Below are 12951 nucleotides of genomic sequence, written 5' to 3'. Positions count from 1 at the left end.
TGAGGGAGTGGGACAAGGACCGGGATAACCACCGGGATAACCACCGGGATAACGACCCGGAGCGGTCCAGGCCCGGTGGACCTGGCCCCGGGAAGACCCCGCCTCCGTCCGTGCGAGGACAGAGCTCCCTGTGTCTGCGGGAGGGGCTCGGAACCCTCACGTCCGCCTCAGCGGGCAGTACAAACCCACGGCCGCAGTGCAGACATCCCCCTTAATGGCACTGATGTGCAAGAGAATAAAGGGATCGCACCAGAGCTGAGCAGAGGCAGCATATTAAACATCGCCATTCACTGCCAGCCTCGGCGTGTCCAAAGTGGAAGTTTCCATTCACTTTTGTTCATCCCAAGTCTCATTTACCATCACTTTCTCACCCTGTTTTACTCACAGCCCTGTCACGCAACACTGGCCACTGAAGGTTTTTAGACCTACTTGAGACTCACTTAGTTCCAACCCAGGGGTTGTGTTTAAAACCTTGCTTATTACAGCTGGAACGGGGCTGTTCCACCGGTGTATCTCCAATATAAGTCGGTCTGGAGATAAATGTCACTGCTTTTTAATCAAACCGTGTTCAAACACTTCGGTTCCTCTACAGGTGGCTTGTTTAGAGGGAAAGAAAGTGGTGTCTTTGAACACAAACTCTCATTTTGTGCACATCAGGGTGGCTGGGGAGCACCAGCGTGCTCTGAAATTAAACCCTTCTCAGAGGATCTGACCCCGGCCTAAACTCATCTAAAGGGATTAATCCCAGATCCGGGCTCTTGAGAGGCACGTTCATGCCCTGAATGCCATTTAAAGCTTTTGGTGTTTTTCTCCCTAAAGAGCTGTGTTTCAGGCAGACTCTGTCCCTTCAGGAGCCACCTCCGTTCCATTCCCCCAGGGATCCCTCTGTGCTTCCCAGGCACCGACAGAACCTCCTGCACCTCCTCAGAGCAGCTCCGACAGCTCCAGACACCCCTGTCCCTCAGCCAAGCAGTCCCACACGGCTCTCCTGGCTGTCAGTCCCCTGGGAACTCCAATTCCCACTGCTCCAGCCTGGCACTGCCACCCTGGCACAGACAATCTGAGCTGCCTGGCACAAAGCAAAGCCACTGCAGCAGCAGTGGAGATCAGGGTTCCCTGGTTGTTTTCTACCCTGACAACACAAGTGGTTTCCTTTCTTCTTTCCTTCCTATTTCCAAAAGTATTGGACAAGCGAATTCCTCGAGCGCACCCGAGGCACAGCACGTCACAGGGGTGTTTGCCCAGGGATGTGCACAAACATGAGGCAGCAATGTTCACATCCACTCAGGAATCCATGGGAAAAGCCCAGCCCCAGCACCAGCCTAACCTGGGGCAGATGAACTGCTTTGAGTTGTTTGGATCAGAACCATTGTCTGCTGAGCTGTCACAGAAAATAGTTAGTTCATTAAAAATAAGCTTTTATTACAAAAGTTTCAGCTTAACAACATGTTGTCTGACTCTCAGGCCCAAGCTCACAACAGTGGTTTTCTCCTCTTCCCACCAAATTTGTGCTGTTTAAAGGAAGCTCCTTCTGAGTCACCCCTCTACTGGGAAAGGAGAATCTTAAAAATAACTCCTTGCTCTCAAGTCAATGCCAAGAACTGCACACAGCAGTTCCAAGTGCTCGGCCAACTCCAGAACCAATTCCATTATCCCTGTCCCCAGATAATCACACACATCCATGTGTTTGCCCCAGCTGGGTCTCTGTGCACTAAGAGGGTGGCATCTGCCTTGTGATCAGCTCCCTCCCAACAGAGTCAATCCTGAGGGAAGCGTGTCCCCGTCACACCACAGTTCTCACTGGCCAGCTCCAGGCAGGGTAGAGCCATCAGCCAGCTCAGCTGGAGCAGAGCATTCCCATGTTTTCCCTGCTGTCAAAGCTGAAGTTCCCTATCTGAACACCATTCTCCAGCCCTACCTGTCAGCACAAGAACAAGGTATTTCACGTTAAATTCCTGGAGCCTGCCTGGTCTGTGCGAGTGGCACTCTGGCCCTGCAGCCTCAGGGAGCACAGATAACCCTCCTGGAGCTCCACCTCCAAGTCTCCATTCCAGCCCAGGCCAGACCAGTGCAGTCTGGAGAGATGTCCCTGTCTGGCCCTTCCCTGACCACGGTGCCAGAACTATTCCCTCATCCTGGACACATCTCCTACGGGCCCCTTATCCACACTTCTCACTTTGCTCTCCAAATTAATTCAGGCTGCTGCTGCTCAGACTGTTGGCATGTAGTTCCCACTACATCACCCCTCTCCAAATCCCATCCCCTCTCGCCTGTTAGCTAGAAATATAGAACCATGGAATCACAAACTGGTTTGGCTTGGAAGGGACCTTCAAGCTCATCCAGTCCCCCCTGCTGCCGTGGGCAGGGACACCTTCCACTAGCCCAGGTTGCTCCAGGCCCCATCCAGCCTGGTCCCGGTGTTTGTTCTGCAGCGTGCTCTCGCCATCACTCCATCCCTGGCTCTTGGCTCCTGTCCCCTCATTGTCTGCCCAGACGTTCTCCCAGCTCTCTTGGAAGTGAGACGAGCCAATACAAGCCAACGTGCTGTGGCTCGCGTTTGCTGTGCGTGGGCACAAAGACCGGAGCACAACCTGAGGGTGGTGAGACAAGGTCACTTCACACTTCCCAAACAGAAACCTGGAGCTCCTGCTGGAGATTTGTACCCCCATCACCCCAGTTCTATGATTTCCTTCTCTGGATTTTCTTCTTCAACCCACGAGTGTCCTTGGAGCAGTGGCTGACACTGCACATCTCCTGGTGCACCGACTCAGGGCGCGGTGGCCGCTCGTGCCTCGGCGATTCCATGATCCCAGCAGCCGTGTCTGCGGGGATGGTGGGAGCTCTGGGCACGGCTGCCTGCACTAACACACACTTAGTGCCGTCCCAGCCACCAGGGCTGGGATCTATCTCAGCAAGCAGCTTATGCAGCTCCCAAACTATCACTCTCTGTCTGCTCACAGGGTTCATTTTTGTGACAACCTTCGCTTGCAGCAGCACAACAAAAGGGCTGCTTATCCTGCAGTGTTTGCGTGATAAGTGCCGAGTTAATGGCACACGAAATTTGCTGGCTGGTCCTCTGCAGGCCTGGGATCTAATTAATCTCTGGCAAGTCCCCCTGAAATAGAAGCAGTGTTGGCCTGCACATGTAGCAGTCGAGACTAACTAATTGGAGCCAAACTGTACAGCGAGACAGGAGGGAGGACTCGCTGCAGCACGGTGGGGGTTTTCACAGTCACAGTGCTGCAGCCCGAGTTTCTGCTCCATTGGAAGAGCACCATTTGTGCCATTCTCCTACCCCAGTCAGAGCTCAAGAAATATTTGAGTCAGAGTCACAAACATCCTGCAGCCACACAGGAGCTGGCTGGGAAGCAACCTCCAGACAAATCACCCCGTGGCAACATCTGTCTCCAATAAGTCTTAACAAGCTTTGGTTCTCAGCAGTTTTATACAACAGAGAAGCAGATCAGCGTGAATATATTCCACTTTTCAAGGGGTTCCACTTATCAATCAGTTCATAATGGGCCATAAACATCAAACCCCAACACGACTGAAAGGGAAACACACTCTTCGCTTTCTATTTCCACCAGGGTCATTAAACTACCCAGCCACCTCCTGCATCACTGGCTGCCTTAATCATCTGGATAAATTAATCCCCATGCCAGGCACACACACAGAGGAAGATATAATTTTATCTCCCTTTGCTCTTGGACCCATGAAGAGTCACAGTCTTCACTGCAAGGATATATTAAGGCCTTGTTCTCTTGGGGTGTCTGACCCCACACCTGTGCCCGAGGTCCCACTGGGGGCAGTGCCCCTGGCAGGGACACATCTCTGTCTGGTGCCTCCCTGACCCAGCTCCCAGGATCACACCAGGCACTCCCGGGAGCAGCAATGGCCACACGGAGCACACACACAGCCGCTGTCCCACTCCCAGCCCCTGGAGCCTGGCTGGCTCCCTCCTTCCCTAGGGCAGCTCCTCCCCATCCCCAGGAGCACCAACCAGGAGTGCACAAACCTGCCCACTCATCTCCTGCCCCTGTGCTGGGACAGGGAGGGACAGGGCTGCAGGGACCTACAAACAGGTGGGGGGAAGGCTTTAACAGCTCATAGCCAAAGCAATCCGCTGTCCAAGCTGTACAGAATAATGGAATTATAGAATTGCTGAGATTGGAAAAGACCTCTGAGATCATCGAGCCCAACAGTCGACCCAGCACCACCACCACGTTCACACCAAAGCTTGGCCTCAGGCGCCACATGCACACGTTTTTTGAGCACTTCCAGGGATGGTGACTGCAGCACTGCCCTGAGCAGCCCGTGCCAGGAATAACACTTTTTCATAATGTCCAACCTAAACCTCCCTTGGCACAACTTGAGGCCATTTCCTCTTGTCCTGTCGCCTGTTCCTGGGGAGAGGGGCCTGACCCCCCCCCTCACTCCAACCTCCTTTCACTCGATGCCTTTCAGCCCAATTTTATTCTGCGTTCCCAGAACGGGTGAAGGCAGGAAGCACGCTAGGCGCAGTGTCCGTGCAGGCAGTGTTTGCACACTGTGCTCCTGGGCCTGCCCGGCCTGGCGCCGAGCCGGGCACAAACAAAGCGTGTGCCAGTCTCCTGGGAGCTGAACTCCGCCAGGGCTGCGCTGCCAACTTGGCTGCTCTCCCCGGCTCCTCGTGGCCGCTCCGGAGCAGTGCCCAGCAGGCACAGGGAGCGCCCAGCCCTGCGCCCGGAGCACAGTGCCCAGACCAGGCCTGGCATGGGCTCCCGGGAGCGGCCAGTGTGCGGCCAGCGGGGCAGCGATGGGAACGGGAACAGGTGGGACACGACTTTCCAAAGCCGTATGTCAGGTCACAAGTGGGTGTAGAAAGTAGGGCTGGTGCCTGCTGCCAAGACAGCCCACAGAACAGGCTGTCCTGTGTATCACGGATTAAATCACACCCCAAAGGAAGAAAACACCCCAAAGGAAGGGAATCTGGTTTGGCAGCAAGAGAGGGGAAAACTCAGGTTGTGGATGAAGGCTGAAAACAGCTGCTCAGTTTTTCCCCACTCGCACGTGTTTTCAGGGAAATGGTGAATTTAATTTCCAGTGGACTCTGGTGCAGATGAGAGGGTAAAGTTCTGGAATGCCACGAGGGAAGATGTACAGTGAAGGCATCCTATCCTGGGGCTCCGAGCCTCGCCGAGCACCTCGGCTGCTGAGAGGCAGCAAATACGCTTTCAGAGGAGCGAAGTTGTTGTGCTGAGGCAACAGCAGTGAGAGCCAGCCAGAAAACCTGTGCTGTAGCACTGTGGTCACAGCATCTGTGTGATAAATGATATTAATTAAGCAGCACATTCCAACAAGTACAAGGGAGCTGAACTTCCAAGTGAACCGAAGGCAGCGTGTCCCACACAGACTGCGGAGCCTGAACTCTGTAACACGTGCTGTGGTCGTACCCGAGGGTGGGAAGGAGAATTAGAAACAGAAGTGGGTGCAAGGAACATACCAAAAACTTCTCACATTCCCATCAGGAAATCGTTGCCATTAAATTCTGGTTCCCCGCACCACAAAAAAAAGTGGGGTTTTGCTGCTGCCTTTGTTTCCCAGCAGGAGCAGGAAGGAGTTTCAATCAGATCATGCAGCTCCTGGAACGTGGGAACAGAGGCAAAGGGAACCTCGGGCCAGGGCTTCTGGGGCTGCACCAAGTGACAGAGCAATGGCAGGAGAAACCCTGTCTCCCATGGACTGACTTGGTCACAGAGATAAAGCCTTACCATGAATATGGTCAATGGGAGAACAGACAAACAGAGGGGATAAGGAGAAGTGATAAGGAGCCTAAAGGAATGTGAGGATCAAAAGGAGCTTAACCAGAGCTGAATGCCTTCCTGCACAGAGCAGGCCAGCCAGGGAGTGACCATGCTCCAGTTTAACTGTTTCATTTGCAGCAAGAGAGAGAAATGAGTCTCTGTGGGAACAGTGTGCAAATCCATCAGAACAGTGGCAGAGCTGCAGACAGGTCTTCAGAGAGACCATGCTTTGTCTGTGGGGAGCCAGCCCAGAAAACATCTCAAATAGCTGCTGCCATCAGCACGTCCCTGTCCATCCTCATGGATGGGCTGGCTGGCTGCACTGGAAACCAGAGCTCCCAGGCAACCCCGGCCGCACTTTCCAAAGCTTTAGAGTCAATAGCAAAGGCAAAGCTCTTCTTAAGCTTCTTATCCTTGTGTGTGATGTCTGGAGTTGGACCATCAACAGCTTGGAGCCTTGTTTAAGCTCAAATGGATCAACAGTGAAACCAGAGCCCCTTGACCTTCAGTAGCTCCCTCACCCTCTGTCTCTTCTTGGGCACTCCTGTCGGCACCGGAGAGACGCTGCATTCATTTTTAGGTTGATGAGGGGCAAAGCAAGCAGGGTCCCAGGTTAGCAACCATCCAGGCATGCAGGATTTGCAATATTAGCAACCACAGCGTCTCCCACAGTAACCCCAACCAGCAGTCTCCTGCAGCCACAGACACACCACACAGCTCTCCAGGCCTCACAAATTAACTTCGTTATCTTGGCCGTGCTTTCCCTGCTCTCCATCTGCTCTGAGCAGTGGGAAACCAGTGGGGTTTGAAGTCCTGCCTGCTGCTGAGGGAGCAGCTGGACCTGCAGCAGCCAAACCAGCCCGGGGCTCACAGGAGGAGCCAGAATGAGCTGCAGCAGAGGAGGAGGAGGAGGAGGCTGGGGGATGAACAACCCCCAGGGAACCACAGGGGGAACAGGGTTCCTGGGGTCACCCGAGGCTGGTACATGACTGTCAGCTCACACCAGTTACTGCACCCCTGAGTTCGTGGTACTCCTGCAAAACAAATCCTGTGCCTGCCTCCCCTGCTCCCTCTTGGATGCTGGCCGATGGCAAGCGGGGTCTGAATTTCCTGTGAATGGGATTGGGTTCTGGAGAGCAGCTTTGGCTCGTGCTGGGCAGCAATCTGTGCCCAGATCCGGGAGCTGATGGAGCTGTGGAGCAGAGGCCTCAGCCCTTGGAGCAGTCCCAGAAGAAGGGGCAGGCTGTGTCCTACTGCCCCTGCAGAGTGCAGGACCCGGGCAGCAGGCAGGCAGGCAGCCAGGCTCCAGGATCACCTGCGGAGGGGTTGGCAGCTGGGAAACGTGAGCCGGCTCCCTGTGGATCTGCACTGCCAGGGCTATCCAAGGACAGGTTTTCTCAAAGTCTTGTCATTTCAAGAGAGAGGGGAAAAAATACCCGTGGGTCAAAGCATCCAAAGCCTGGGAACTACTCCAGGAGAGTCCTTTGCTCTGCCCTTTTGGAGTGCCTGGGTGCAGCACTGGGAGCAGACACCAGACACTGTCCCAGGATGGCACGTCTGCCCCTGGAGAGGACATGTGCCCCCGGGCATCCCACCTGGGATCTCTGGGAGCTGGCTTCCCTGGCTGCATGGGCAGCTCCTGTCCTAAATCCAGGGCTTGTTTTAGCTGGTGAGGCTCCAGCCCTGCTGAGCAGTGTCTGTCTCCATCGCTCTGTTATTTGAACACACTTGTTTGCTCAAGTGCAGTGACCAATCTGCGTGGCAACTCCATCCACAAAATACTCTCTGTCCTGCTACAGGGCAGCTTCCACGCTCAAATTCCTCCTTGCATCCAATCTGGGAGGCATTCCAGAGCGGTCTTTGCTGCAAGAGTCTCTTGAACAATCAGCTGTAGAGCAGTGCTCCCAGCGTGTGTGTGATTGCACACTCTGCTCCCTCCCCAGCCCCTGCAGGGCCCAGGCAGCCGTCCAGGAGTGTGGAAGTGGGGGAAGAAGCACAGCTAAATCCAAACCAGTTCCAGTTCTGCTGGAGTGGGGTGAACTCTGCCGTAGGGATTTCTCCCATGTCACACTCCACAGCATATCCCATCTAGCCCTGTCCTCTGGCAGCGGGAAGCAATTCCCTGTGTCCTGTCCCTCCATCCCTCGTCCCAAGTCTTTCTCCAGCTCTCTTGGAGCACCTTTAGGCCCTGGAAGGGACTCTCAAGTCTCCCTGGAGCCTTCTCTTCTCCAGGCAAACACCCCCAGCTGTCCCAGCCTGGCTCCAGAGGAAAACAGGAGAAGCTTGAGTTACTTCAGAAACATTATCTGTAAAAACTTCGTAAACAAGGGTCAGGATTAAGCAAGCGGGAAAAGCACTGAAACCAGGAACTGAATGGTCTGATACAAGGTAATATTGTGTTAAACCCAAAAACCCAGGAGAGCCCATTCAGGCATGAATAGCCAAAAATCCACAAAAGGTCCTTCTGGAGCCCCACCCGCCCCCCAGGCTGCCCTGCTCCTGCAGCCCCTCCCTGACACCAGGCCCTGGCTCAGGGAGTCCCGGGAGCAGAGCTTGGCAGGGATGTTTGTGCTCTCACTGATGAGCTGCTGCTTCCCTGTGTCCTCAGCAGAACATTCCAGGCTCCTGCACATCCCTGTGTCCTCGGCAGAGCGTTCCAGGCTCCTGCATACCCCATGTGCTGAGGTACAGCTGCTCTGGGCTCTGACGCTTCTGGTGTTTGTGCTGACGAGGGAAAGAAAATTACTTGGATTTTAAATTACAGCTTAAATCCTGGAGCACGACCCAAACATCAGGGAGGAGAGCCTGTTGCCAAGCCACCCTAATCCCAGCCCTTTCCTCCTCTGTGTTTAGCATTCCTGCTAATGGAATTTGGAGTATGGCTAATGCTGATTAACATTTCCATGTTAGTTATTTCACATAATCTTTTCTCCAGCTATGGCACAGACTAGAAACACATCATTTATCCTTGTTCAGTCTCTGCTTCCCAAGCTCTTCCCAGACAAACCACTGGGAATGAAAGGCTGCTGTGTTTAACTGCTCCTAATATGGATCAATTCCTAAACTCAGGAATGGCGTCCTTTCCCTCTCAACCTCTGCCTGGATAACAAGATTTTGATTGCAGGCTAATCCTGGGGTGGGAACAGGGCAGTGGGTGATTGGGAGGCAGGAGTGAGGACACGAGCAGGACATTTTGGGGATGGAGCACTGGTAACCGCCAGCCCATAAATAATCGGGCTAATTTTACACCTGCACTCATTCCTCCCTGCAGGGAATCCAGCACGGATAGACCGACGCCTAAAATTAGAGCAGGTTACAGACATGATCTTCAACATGTTAAAAGTAGAAGCATGCCGATGGATGCAGCACTCTGATCCCAGCACTCCAGCCTGTTTCCACTCGGGGCGGCGGGAACATTCCAGGCACCTCCCGAGTTTGGTTACAGCGCTCGGGCAGCCCCGGGGCAGCCCCGGCTGCCACTCCCGAGGGCAGGGGGTGTTGCGTGGCACAGGAAGGTGCCCAGGCTCTGAAGGTCAACCACCGAAACTTCCAGTCCCCTGTGTCAAACACCGGCTCTGCCGGGCCAACCTGCTGCGCTCCCGCCCCAGCTCCGCCTGCTCCCGGCATCCGGCACCGCGGGGAGGGAGGCAGGAGCCCCGGGATGGGGAGGCAGGAGCCCCGGGATAGAGGAGGCAGGAGACCTGGGATGGGGGTGCAAGAGCCCTGGGGTGGGGATGCAGGAGCCCTGGGGTGGGAATGCAGGAGCCAAGCTTGGCTGAGCAGGGACGAGAAGGTCCCCAAACTGACCGCTGGCAGCTCCCCAGGACATGAGCTCAGTCCTACTGCATGTTCTCCTCCACCTCCTCCTACCTCCATTTCCCCTGCTCCTGCAGTGCTGATTCCATCTCCTCCAAGGACTAGCTCAAGCACCAGCTTGGGATCATTCTAGGCTAACTGGGTTTTCTCTTGTTTAAAAACGAAATCCCACTTTGTGACACACCAGTTCTTAATCAAAATTAATTTTTCTGTATCATTAATTCTCCCAGGGTGAAAAAAAAAAAATCACTAACGTGTGTGACTGCATCTGTTTGCAAAGTAAAATTAGAGCCCACTGTGATGTTGACTTTACAGAGGGAGCAGCACTTTATTCCCCTCAACCTGCAGCAGGTGAGGCTGCCCAGGTTCAGCTGGGGCAGGAGACACTTCCGAGCACATCACAGGGTGTCTTTCACAGCTTCTGCTGGGAAACTCCCGTGAGAAAGAAGGAGCAGGAGGAGCTCCTCCCCAGCCACTCCCAAGGGCTAATTGCTGAGTGCACTGGACCAAGGAGCACGCGAGGATGGCCCAAGTCAGTGATTATCCCTCCTGGAGCAGGATCCTCACCTCGCCCGCGGCGGGTTCCACGGGGGCTCGGGAGGTGCTCGGTCAGGGCTCCAGCACAGGGCTGGGCACTGCCAGTACATGCCCTGGGCTGGTGGGGGCTGCCAGCAGCAGGAGGAGCTCAGCCAGCCCTGGATTCCTCACTCCCAGGGTCCCCAGGGGTCCCACGCCATCACTCATGCACTGAGCAATCCGGGGAGCAAGCAGGGAGAAGTGGGAATCAGCACAGTGCAGTCCCTGCCCTGCAGCTCTCCTGCTCTGTCCTGGTGTCCCTTGGATGCCAGCAGGCACTGGAGCAGCAGTGCTGGGCAGGCAGGGGCACCAGGAACCTGCCCTGCTGCTTTACAGCACCCACAGGTGAAGGGACAACCTGGCCCTTAAGCACAGAGCATCCTCTAAATCCGGGGAGAGGACAGGGGTGGGAACATACCCCCAGTCCTGGAAGGGGATATAGGGATCAGAGCAGGGAAGGGACAGGGATGGGAACATCCTCTCAGTCCAGGGAGGGAACAGCTGTTTTGGTGCCAACTCAGAGCCCCGAGGTCTGTCCCACCCCCGACAACACCAGCATGGCTGTGGGCTCACGGGACAATGCTCATCCCGTTTCCATGGAGAGCTCAACGGAGATGAGAAGAGATGGAGAGAGGGGTGGGAGCTTCACTAGTGAGATTCAGAGCTCTGGGGGCCTGGATAAGGAATCCCTCTTGTTTGTGCGGAAAGGGGACGCCGAGTTTCCACTCCCCACCCAATTCCAAAACAAAGGCTGTGACTGCAGCTGCAGCTCCACAGGGAGCCTGTCCCGGCCCTGGAGCAGCACACACTGGGATCTCTGGGACACAGGCACGTTCCTCTTACCTCAGGTGCTCTAGAGGGCTGTCCCAGGGCCAGGAGCCAAGGCAGGAGCCAAGGCAGGAGCACTGCACCATCTCCCAGGAGGGGTTTCCTGGGTTCAGCTGTGCCCATGCCATGGACCCAGACGTGCTGTGCCGGGAGCTGGGAAAGCCACACTGGGGCCAATGCATGGGGAAAGCACAGCAAGAGGAAGGCAGGCAGGAAAGGGGCCGTGTTCCATCCCAGACTCCAGCTCAGTGCTCCTGATGAGCACAAGTCTGATTGTGCTGCAGCCTGAGAGCCTCAGGCTCGACAGCAACAGTAACAACACCCAGCAGCAACAAATGCAAAATATCCTCAAAACAGCAGCTTTGCCAGGACCTGGCCCCACTCAGGGACCAGCCGGTGTGTTTGCTCCCGGAGCACACACTGACAGCACATCCATCCCCCTGTGCCCCTCTGCCAGGGGGCCTTGGCCACCAGCTGCCTCTCCCGGGCCACCACCAGCCTCTGCCCCATCCCAGCTGATGCCCATCTGGGCATTCAACTGCTGGCACAAACCACCTGGGACAGCATGGAGAGACACTGAGCCACAGGCAGCCTTCCCCCAGAGCCCCCCAGCCTCACCTGAACGTCCCCGGTGCACTGAGGGCTCCAGCGTGGGGGACAGGCAGCTCCAGTCTCAGATGACACCAGCCCATGGCTTTATGGCAGTGTCTCTGCCAGCCCCAGGGTGGCCCAGAAGGCACCTGCCTCTTCCCTGTCTGCTGCCCCCAGTCCTCCCAGACGTGTTTCCAGGCAGGAGCAGAACAGGGTGGAGAGGGCAGGGACCCAAAGCTGAGGTTGCCCAAGGCATTACTCCCAGCACACCCTGCCCTGGCTGGGAGGAGGACTGGCCTGCACGGAGCCTGGGCAGGGACACTGCATGGTTATGGAGTGCCCTGGCCAGCAACCTTTCCCAGCCCTCCTTGGGCATGGACACAGCCCCACAGGGACACACCTGAGCTGCTTCTCCCCCTCTCCTGGCTGGTGGCACCACAGAGGGCTGGGAGCAGGCAGGGTGGGCACACTGTGCAATCATCCCTGGCTGAGTCCACCTGGGTGAGGGGATGAACCAGGTCCACACCAAAATGGCACAATGAGAAACCAAGGCTGTTTGAGGGCACAGCAGCAGCTTGGGGGCTTTTCTTTCTTTTAAATCTCGTTTTGCTATTGAGGGAACCAGGACTTCCTCAGCTGGATCCACGTTCACCAACTATAGCTCTAAAACCTCCAGCACAGCCCCTTCCCCACACTCTGCCTTCCTACAGGGAAGCATCCCCAAGCCCCCGGGGATGTGGATGGACCCTACCCTGCTCCCCAGTTCCACCACCCCAGGAAGGAGCTCGGCTCTCCCACCTCTGCCACCACATCAGCTCCCTCCTTCCTGGGAATGGCAGCTGAATCCAGCACCCAAAATCCAGGTGGAAAATGGGCCGTGTCAGAGCACGAAGAGCAGCTGCCAGGAGAGGCCCAGACAGGCACGTGCCTGGCACAGCATCTCCTGCCCACGGAAAGGTTTGAGGCAGAGTCACAAGGCAAGCAGAGGAAGGAGAGGAATGTGGGCAGGTCGGGGCACCCAGAGCTTTTGGCAGCTCAACGCCCTCGGGAGCTGCTGCCCAGCCCCAGGTGCAGCCCAGAGTTCCTGGGAGCTGGAGTGAAACAGGGACGAGCTTTTACCTCCCCAAGGTTGCACAGAGGGAAAACATCTTGGCTTGTCTGCTGGTCCAGCTCTGCCGGGATTCCTACCCGGGAAGGTCCCAGGAGCCAAGTGCCTCCGGTGCTCTTGGAGCCTCATCCCTTGGTGCGGCTGGAGGGAGCGTGTACAGCTTTGTGTTTCCAGCTCCACTGCCTGACCCGACGCAGTAATGACATCCCTGTGCAGCCCTGGCAGAGGGAAGCCTTTCCCAGATGACTG

The 12951-nt window shown here is 55.9% G+C and overlaps 1 protein-coding gene across 1 annotated transcript in view; it reads right to left on the bottom strand.

The window, feature by feature from the left end:
- The window catches only part of UACA (uveal autoantigen with coiled-coil domains and ankyrin repeats), a 41477-nt gene extending 28737 nt beyond the window's left edge, over positions 1 to 12740 (bottom strand). The window contains exon 1 of the mRNA XM_018069576.2: positions 12714 to 12740. The gene's annotated coding sequence lies outside the window, so the exon portion shown is untranslated. The remainder of the gene's footprint in view (positions 1 to 12713) is intronic.
- Between the last annotated feature and the right edge of the window lie 211 nt (positions 12741 to 12951).

Source organism: Manacus vitellinus, unplaced genomic scaffold (genome assembly GCF_001715985.3).
Source record: "Manacus vitellinus isolate BGI_N305 unplaced genomic scaffold, ASM171598v3 scaffold_16_pilon, whole genome shotgun sequence".
Classification (NCBI taxonomy): Eukaryota; Metazoa; Chordata; class Aves; order Passeriformes; family Pipridae; genus Manacus; species Manacus vitellinus.
The sequence above is the reverse complement of the archived record's forward strand: the minus strand, read 5'-3'. Positions and strand labels throughout refer to the sequence as shown.